This window comes from Penaeus vannamei, chromosome 32 (assembly GCF_042767895.1).
Source record: "Penaeus vannamei isolate JL-2024 chromosome 32, ASM4276789v1, whole genome shotgun sequence".
NCBI lineage: Eukaryota > Metazoa > Arthropoda > Malacostraca > Decapoda > Penaeidae > Penaeus > Penaeus vannamei.
Window position 1 is genome coordinate 21,436,558 of NC_091580.1, and position 9,971 is coordinate 21,446,528.

Below are 9,971 nucleotides of genomic sequence, written 5' to 3' on the forward strand. Positions count from 1 at the left end.
ATTTTTTAAACATTTTATCTATATGGTCAGTTATTCCTTTCCTATATATATTTATCTAATTATTTTCACATACTTTTTTAAAATTTACTTGCTTATTCATCTTTTTATTCAATTATTCATCTATGTATTTATAAAAAAAGAGTGAAGGCGATACGATTCCATGTTTTGCATACCTTATAATAATCAACATTAACCTATTTAATAATCTTATCAGCATTCAAATACATAATAAAACAGCAAAGCAATTACTCACAATCTTATCAGCATTCAACTATACCATAAAACATGAAAATAATTTCTATCGCATTACAGTAGTAAAGTCTTCCCAGGCAACACACAATTAAATACAAATATCATGATTATTTACTTTTACTTATTTCATTTATTTATTATTACTATTATTTTTTTATTTATCCAATCTCTGGTTTCCATTTATATTTTTCTTCTGGAAATGGAAAGGAGTGGGATGAAGGGGCTCAGGGGGGAGGGGTGGAGGAGGGGGGGAGTTGTTTATAGCATTAGGATCTAATTAGCTTTTGTCCTAGATATATTTATTTCTTCGACTTTCTCTTTCTCTTTCTTGCTTTCTCTTTCTCTCTCTCTATTTTTTTTTCTCTCTCTCTCATTCTTTCTTTCTCTCTCTCTCTCTCTCTCTCTCACTCTTTTGCTTTCTCCCCCCACCCCCCCCACCCCCCCCTCTCTCTCTCTCTCTCTCTCTCTCTCTCTCTCTCTCTCTCTCTCTCTCTCTCTCTTTTGCTTTCTCCCCCCCCCCCCTCTCTCTGTCTCTCTCTCTCTCTTCAGGGTGAGGAGGTAGGAGGGCGGGGTCAAGGACTTAACAACCTACACTAAAAGACAGTCGAAGGAGGTTTACTCTAATTAGCAAAGAAAAAAAAATACATGACAACAACAAAGTACTTCTTCCCTGACAGTTTTTATTTTACATGATCCAGGTTGAGGCTATCTAATTAAAATTTCAAAAAACTTATTTAGGAAAAAATCTTGTTTAGGAGGATTGGAGGAGGTGGGGTGGGGGTGGGGGGTGGGGGTTACACGGAGAAGCATAACGAAGCGATAAAAAAGGTATAATTTATAAGATGATATAAGATCATATAATCAGAAGAGGAATGAGATGATAAATTTGCGTGATTATGTTGATCTTCAGATAAATAAAACGAAAAAAAAAATGTTACCAAAGATAAATGATATGCAATGAATAAAATACAATACTCACTTATTTTTCTTCCGTTGACGCTCTCACTTTGGATGAGAAACTGGTATACGAAAAGAAAAATCAGTTAGGAAAAGAGAGAACAATAAACACAAATATGAATCTAAAAATAAATAGTGTAAATAAAGAGAGAGAGGGGGGAGAGGGAAAGAGAGAAAGAGGAAGTGAGGGAGGGAGGAAGGGAGGGAAAGAGAGAGAGAGGGGGGGGAGGGAGTGGAAAGAGAGAGAGAGAGAGAGGGGGGGGAGGGAGGGAGGGAAAGAGTGAGAGAGAAAGAGAGAATGATAGAGAGAGAGAATAATAGAGGGAGAGAATAATAGAGAGAGAGAGAGAGAGAGAGAATGTGTGCACTTGTATCAGCTTATTATGATTAAAGAAATTCTTCCAACAACAGCGATTTCAATTGGAATAAGAAAATAATTCATTATAGTAACGGAAATACCTGAAATCATCAATAAAAACAAACATAATATTCTATGTTATCATAGCAATCTACACACCAATTATATAGTTTATGGCTATCGTAAGACCTATATTTTTATTATTATATATCTATAAATCAGGAGAGATAACAAATATTTCTTCCAATCCAATAAAGACCAAATCTGCGAACTCAGCGGCAAATAAATTATAATGTTTGCTTTTCTTTCACTTCCTTTTTTCCAGCCCTCTTCCTCCCCTCCCTCTCCCTTTTTTCCTCCATTTCCTTTCTCTATTTCTCCCCCACCGGCTTTTTCCCAATCCCTGTTCTCTCTTTCTCACTCAACCTTCTTTCCTTTGCGCCTTTTTTTCTGCTGCCTTTCTTACCTCCATCTTCCTATTGTTTCCCTCTTCCTTCTTCACTCTCTTCCCTGTCCCTCTTTCTCTTCCTCCTGCTTCCCCTTACCCTCCACATCCCCTTCCCCAGCCACTTCTTCCTTCCGCACCCCCCCCCCCTCCTTTCCTTTGGGTGTAAAGTGACCGAAAGGCAAACGAAGAAAACCGGAAGGGAGGAAATATCTCTGAGAATTTTTATTAATTTTATTTTTCTTACTTTCTTACTCATTGTGTGCATTTATCCTTTGTATATATGGACGCACACGCAGAGAGAGAGAGAACGAAAAAGAAAGAGAGAGAGAGAGAGAGAGAGAGAGAGAGAGAGAGAGAGAGAGAGAGAGAGAGAGAGAGAGAGAGAGAGAGAGAGAAAGAGAGAGAGAGAGAGAGAGAGAGAGAGAGAGAGAGAGAGAGAGAGAGAGAGAGAGAGAGAGAGCGAGAGAAGAAAGAGAAGAGAGAGAGAGAAGAAAGAGAGAGAGAAAAAAAAGAGAAAGAGAGAAAAGGAGAGAGAGAGCAAGCGACAGAGTAATCAAGAGTGCCCTCCACTTCCAACACAAGCACATACATAATCAACACACAAACACCCAACACGAGAGAAAAAAAGTCAATATTTCCCCCGCGAAGACACGGAAAGATCTAGCAACCAATTAAAGCGACCCAAATAGACACCGAGGCAAAGAGGGCATCAGAAGGCCTCTATAATTACACCAATCTGCCCCCTCCGTCGCTCGTGTTCGGAATTCGAAATCAAACACTTGAGGGGCCGGTCTTCCTCCTCCTTTGTCAGCTTGGACGAGGCTGGGAAAATGTTTCGAGAGAAGAGGGGGGATGAGAAACGAGAATTTAACCGAAATATATAAGAAAAGCAAGAAACATATATAAACATTACATATATGTATGTTTGCATATATATATATATATATATATATATATATATATATGTATGTATGTATACATATATATACATGTACATTACTTTCTCTCTCATTCTCCCTTTCTTTCCTTCTCCCTTTCTCCCCATTGTCTCTCTCCCTTTCTCAAACACCGTCTCTCTTTACCTTTCTCTCGTTCTCACCCTCCTTTATTTCGCCTCTCTCTCTCTTTCTCTCTTCTTCCCTCCCTCGTGCTCTCCCCCTCCCTCCCTCTCTCTCTCTGCTTTCCACCTTTTTCATTCTTATCGTTATTCTTCGCAACCACTACGAATTCAATGTTTGATAACGCACCCTGACAATGTGTATATATATATTGTTTTGGAATGTCCCCAACGTGTATAAAGCTATCTTGACTTTAGCTTCAAGAAAAGAGTTACACAGTGAATGCATAAAACTTTGGACAGCGCCATAAATATTTTCCCTCCTTTTTCATATACATTTATTACTTTCACTTATCTTAAATGAAGAAAAAATAAGTAAATATATTAGAATATTAAAGACATACCTACTGCCCTACAAGGTCCGTATACAAAGATAATAATATAATAATGATAAACATTATCATATTGATAAGGACGATAAGAAAAAAATATGAATAATTCGTTGACCAAAAACTAAGTGGAAATTAGATGGCCTTCAAAGGTGGCCCCTTTATGTATTTGAAGTGACACCACCTTTGCGTGCATGAGTAACGCCAGATATTTACAGTACGAACTACAATTTTGATCCTGCAAAAACAAAGAAAGGTTATTTTATCGACAATCCGACAATACTCATTCAGTGAGCCTATAATGAGTGAGTTAGAGATACATTGAATCGATAAAAAAAAAAATAACCACACATCGAGACGGTCAGTCAGTCAATCTGTTGGACAGTCAGTTGATCAGATAGAGAATAGTAAGCTACTAACTCAGTACCTACTAGTCCTTCAGTCACTAAGTCAATAAGTTAGTCAGTCAGACAGTATATAATTCAGTCATATGTCTAAAACAATGAATTAATCTGTAAGAGAGCCAGTCAGTTATCCATTCTGTTCAATCAGGCAAACAATCAGATAATCAGTCAGTCAGTAAATCGGTTAAATCTGTTCTGTCATTCAGTCACTCAGTCAGTCATTCAGTCAGCCAGCCAGCCAGTCTAGTCAGTCTGTAGTCAGTCTAGTGGGCGAGTGAGTGAACGAGTCAGTCGGTGGCTTAGCCGGTCAGTCAGTCAATCAGTCACTATATCAGCAGCCAGTCGGTAAGTCAGTATCGGCAGCTACTAATAAGTCACCATGGGTCTGCTGAACATCGAATTGAACAGTATGCTCTACAAACATTAAATTTCCGACGTCTACAATTAGCTATCAAAAGAAAAAGGAAAAATAACCGTGAGTACTGTAAATATCTTGCTTTACTCATGCATGCAAAGGTGGTGTCACTTAAAATACATGAAAGGGCCACCTTTGGAGGCCATCTAATTTCTAACTAGTTTTTGGTCAACGAATTTGAATCTTTTTGGTACAAATGTTTTGGGGTAATTCTAAAAGATTTTTTTTTCGCTCAGAACGTCTTTGGAGTCAATTTCGTGTTTAAAAAAATTTGGTCCGAGACAAAAATGTCCTAACTTTACGACGGTTGTTACGACGATCGTAAAGACTTAGAATGTAGTTCGAAGTTGTAAGTTTGGCCAAAATCGGTCTCTCCCCTCTGCCCCCTCGGCATTGGTCTGAATTATGGCAAAACAAGTCGGTGCTCTAATTTCCAAACCATTTGGCGGTTGAAGTTTTCACTAAACACACTTTTTCATATCATGCTCGAATCCCAATAAACCAAAGGGCGTCGCGTGATAATGTTTTAGAGTTGAGTTATGGGCGTGGAAAAAGCGCGAAAATTGTATTTTTTTTCTATATATCTTATTATTGCGTTTTGGTAAGCGATTGATAATAGTAATAGTAATAAATATTAATGAAATCAATAATGATGATGGTAAAGCGGATAATAGTAATATTGATAGTAAGAAGAGTGGTATAATGGTTATGTTAATGTTGATGAAATGTTAATGATAATGTTAGTGTCAATGAAATAATATTGTTAATTTTCATGAATTGATAATGTTAAGGAAAAAGTTATTTACAGCGACGCGCGTAGATAGAGGGAAATGGACATCGCCTTAAATTAACCTCATTGGGTTCGGCCATTCGAGTAAGCTGCCTGCAACTTGGTCTGTTCTGGCTCTCCCTTACAACGTGCCATCATCATCCCCGTTCACCTTGACTTTGGAAAACATGTCGAATTTTACTCCATACCATTCAGTAGGCCTACACGCCAGGTCATTTCCGATGTCTTTTATCAACATCAGTCGCTTTCTATTTTTTGTTCCCCAGCGCTGGGTGTTCTCTTCCCCTTCCCCAACGCTGGCTGTTCCCTCCCCCTTCCCCAGCGCTGGCTGTTCCCTCCCCCTTCCCCAACGCTGGCTGTTCCCTCCCCCTTCCCCAACGCTGGCTATTCCCTCCCCCTTCCCCAACGCTGGCTGTTACCCCCCCTTTCCATCATATAGTGTAAAACTGGGATTTTACGCTTGCATGCACTTGTTATTATCAACCTCATATCGGATGTGGGCTATGAGCAGTCGAGGTGAAGGTCCTTGACCAGGGGAAATATTCACCGCTTCTAACTATGGCTAGTAACCGTTAATTACCCTTACTGAATGAGGCAGTCTGAGGTAATCATTCGCTAATGGAATCAGCCACAGCGATTAGTCTTGTCAGCATTAACTAATTAGTGTCTGAATATTTTACATGATTACCCAACAATACAGCTAAACAAATTGCAACTACATGTTTGTATAACTATAATCGCCTACGGTTACCCAGTACAGTCTACAAATACCCGAGAAAGTTATCTTGTTTAACAATATGAAAACAAGAGCACTACACAAATGAACGATCAAAATATACACATGCATGTATATCTATATACATATGTATATATAAATGTTCATATAAATACTGTACATATATATATATATATATATACATACATAACATGTACATATATATACATATGTGTATGTGTATGTGTATGTGTATGTGTGTGTATGTGTGTGTGTGTGTGTGCGTGTGCGTGTGCGTGTGCGTGTGCGTGTGCGTGTGCGTGTGTGTGTGTGTGTGTGTGTGTACGTGATCTATCAAATTATTAAAACACCTTGCTTGCAACTGGTCCATCTAAGAACAAAGACTAATCCATTACCATCCAAAGAATTCACCAAACTTCGTCATTTCCATGATATCCCTAGAAGTATAAAGCAAACGAAATAACCATTTACGAATTAGTTTAATTAGGTTAGATTTGCAACGTCATGCTTCGCCCGGGCCTTTAAAGAAAAAAATATTTGTTCCTTATATAAATAACTGAACAAATACACCTGAAATTAGTAACAAGAGGAATTTAAGCATCTAAATCACCAAACGAGGCTATTATTCAAGGTCGGCGCCACTTACACAAGGGCAGTTTGCTCCCAAGAATGGATGGTCGTTTCAGGTTATTGAATTATTGTACGTGAGGATCAAACAAATTATCTTATTTTGTGTATTAATTCATTTATCGTTAATTTGAGTGGCAATACTAATTTAGGCAGCCGCACTATATATATAAAGGAAAGTATAACAGAATTATTGACTAGAGTTCGTACATGTCGGGGAAGTTAATAAAATTGTGGGGACCTCACTGGTTGTGCTTTAATTAATTGAAATTCAAAAGTTGCCTCTCTATAATCCACAGACATCGTTGTCTCGGACCGTCTCGAATGAAAACAATACTGTGAGCTTTCTGCAATATACAAAATACGGGGGTTTGGAAGGTTAGGTTGGTTAGGTTAGGTTAGGTTTTTTAGCTTAGCTTAGGTTGGTTTAGCTTAGCTTAGATAGGTAGGTTAGGTTAGGTTAGGTTAGGTTAGGTTAGGTTTTTTAGCTTTAGGTTAGGTTAGGTTTTTTAGCTTTAGGTTTGGTTTGGTTTGGTTTGGTTAGTTTTTTTTTAGCTTTAGGTTAGGTTAGGTTAGGTTAGGTTAGGTTTTTTAGCTTTAGGTTTGGTTTGGTTTGGTTTGGTTAGTTTTTTTTAGCTTTAGGTTAGGTTTTTTAGCTTTAGGATAGGTTTGGTTTGGTCTGGTAAGGTTAGGTTTTTTAGCTTAGCTTAGCTTAGGTTGGTTTAGGTTAGGTTAAGTTAGGTTAGGTTAGGTTGGTTAGCTTAGGTTAGGTTTTTTAGCTTAGCTTAGCCTAGCTTAGATTGGTTTAGGTTAGGTTAGGTTAGGTTAGGTTAGGTTAGGTTGGTTAGGTTAGGTTTTTTAGCTTAGCTTAGCTTAGGTTGGTTTAGGTTAGGTTGGTCAGGTTTGGTTTGGTTTGGTTTGGTTAGTTAGGTTAGGTTACGTTAAGAAATTTCGTTAGGTTAGGTTAGGTTAGGTTAGGTTAGGTTAGGTTGGTTAGGTTTTTTAGCTTAGCTTAGGTTGGTTAGGTTGGTTAGGTTGGTTAGGTTTGGTTTGGTTTGGTTTGGTTTGGTTTGGTTAGGTTAGGTTAGTTAAGTTAGGTTACGTTAAGAAATTTCGTTAGGTTAGGTTAGGTTAGGTTACATTAAGAAATTTCGTCGGGATTTCGGCAACATTGACACCGGCGCATCCCGCAGCGACGCCACAATCTCGTTCGGATTATACATTTTTTTTTCAAAATTTTCACTTTTAATTCCACTATTTCTTCCGTGTCCCCCCCCCCCTCGCCCACCTACAATCCCCAATTCTCCAAGGGTCACCCAAGATTGAAGGGGATAGGAGAAAAAACAAACAAACTAATAGGCGCGGCTGTCTAACTTAGATTTACCATTTGAGTAATGGTACTCGCTTTCTTATCTAAGGCATTCACAGCGACGAATGGAACGCGACGAAATAAAGGCGAAGGTTAACCAGGCCATCAAAAAAAGCATTCACAAAATAAATAATCATAAAACATAAGGAAGAGAAAATACCTTTAAAATCCTGCTTCTCATATCGTCGAAAACCTTTCCGTACAAAACACACACACACATATTTATATTAACCCGAACGAATCGAAGTTCGCCACTGAAAAAAAGAAAAAAAAGATGGAAACACCGAACGTCACTCACTTAGCAAAGATTCCGCGCAACTGATCAACTGCTCAAAGTATTTTCCCGAAGGCGCTGATTGGCTGCAGATCTCGTGCTGTGATTGGCTATCTCTGTTATTCCCGTTTTCTATGTTGGATTGCAGGGATAGAAACAAAGACCGTACATGTATTAAAGGAGCAACCAAAATCTGTGTATAAGGCAAACGAAAAATAGTCATTTTGATAATGTCTCTTTTCTTGGATCAAATAATCTTCGGAAAAAAACAAATGCGATATAATCTTGAAAAAATACCGATAGTGACGTCATAGGTTACTGTTTACGTCATTAATACGTCACTGCATACCGAGAACGTCATGGAAACGTCATTGCATACCGAATCCGATACCCGTTTTAAGGAGTCGGCTGACTATATTTTATATGAGTGTATTATATATATTTTTATGACTATATTATATATGAATATATATAATATTGAGCTTAACGCGGAAACTGTTTGGAATTAAGGAATACCTCTCTAGGCCAGCGAATCTTTGCCTTTTACTTATTTTCGTTGAATAAGAGATCGAGAAAAATGTAATTCTATTCTAAGATAAATAGGATATGGAAATAGAGAACTAGTCTATTTTCATGCTAGATTATAATGACAGTTTAAAAAAAAAAGACGAAAGAAAAAAAGCTAGATAAGATTCTGTCACTAAGGATTCGAACCAGCGTTGTGCGAAGGTTTCGAACCCGCATATTCGCACATTCTGATAAACATTTCTTCCTTACGTACAACTCCCAATTTATCATTTATACGTATGCAATATAAGAAAGAGCAATAAAAGCACTTACAATATTTCTCCATCATGCTAGTAGTTGAAAATAAAGTGTTTAGCGGGTTTTTTTTAAGTAGAAGCGAATTTCTTTAATCGGACAACCCTTCGCTGGGGTTGATCCGACCTTCTAAACGAACAAGATCGTGCTCATTATCATTGAAACTGTTGCCTACCCTATAAAACATAAAATAATTAACTTACCGTTATTTTTTTCTATTTTATCTAGCTAGGCAGAATTTTGATTTGCAGATTTTAATATGTAATACAAGTGAAGTGTTCTGTGACGTCAGCAACGATCGCAGCATTTTGTCCAGGGCGATAAAATGTCCCGTCATCGCCCCCAGAAGGCAGGTCTAGTGCAATATCACTTTCTGCTTTTCCAATACTGTCCACATGGCCTGACATAAATTATATATATATATGTATATATATATATATATATATATATATGTGTGTGTGTGTGTGTGTGTGTGTGTGTGTGTGTGTGTGTGTGTGTGTGTGTGTGTGTGTGTGTGTGTGTGTGTGTGTGTGTGTGTGTGTGTGTGTGTGTGTGTGTGTGCATACATTCACACACACACACACACACACCCACACACACACACACACACACACACACACACACCCACACAAGCACACACACACACAAAACACACACATACACATACAAAAACACACACACACATACACAAACATACACACAAACACACACATACACATATACACACACACACACATACACACACACACACACACACACTCATATATATTTATTTATATATATATACATATATATATATATATATAGAGAGGAGAGAGAGAGAGAGAGAGAGAGGAGGGGAGAGAGAGAGATGTATATATATATAGACATATATATATATATATATATGTATATACATACATACATACATATACACACACACACACACACACACACACACACACACACACACACACATATATATATATATATATATATATATATATATATATATATATATATATATATATATATATATATATATATATATATATATATATATATATATATATATATACAGTATACATGTATAT

The 9,971-nt window shown here is 37.4% G+C and overlaps 1 protein-coding gene across 5 annotated transcripts in view; it reads right to left on the bottom strand.

Moving 5' to 3' along the window:
• The window catches only part of LOC113815970 (potassium voltage-gated channel subfamily KQT member 1), a 727,087-nt gene extending 718,981 nt beyond the window's left edge, over positions 1–8,106 (bottom strand). For all 5 annotated transcript variants that reach the window (XM_070144788.1, XM_070144786.1, XM_070144787.1 and 2 more), the window contains exons 1-2: positions 7,963–8,106; positions 1,232–1,271 (exon numbers count right to left, since the gene is read on the bottom strand). The gene's annotated coding sequence lies outside the window, so the exon portion shown is untranslated. The remainder of the gene's footprint in view (positions 1–1,231; positions 1,272–7,962) is intronic.
• Between the last annotated feature and the right edge of the window lie 1,865 nt (positions 8,107–9,971).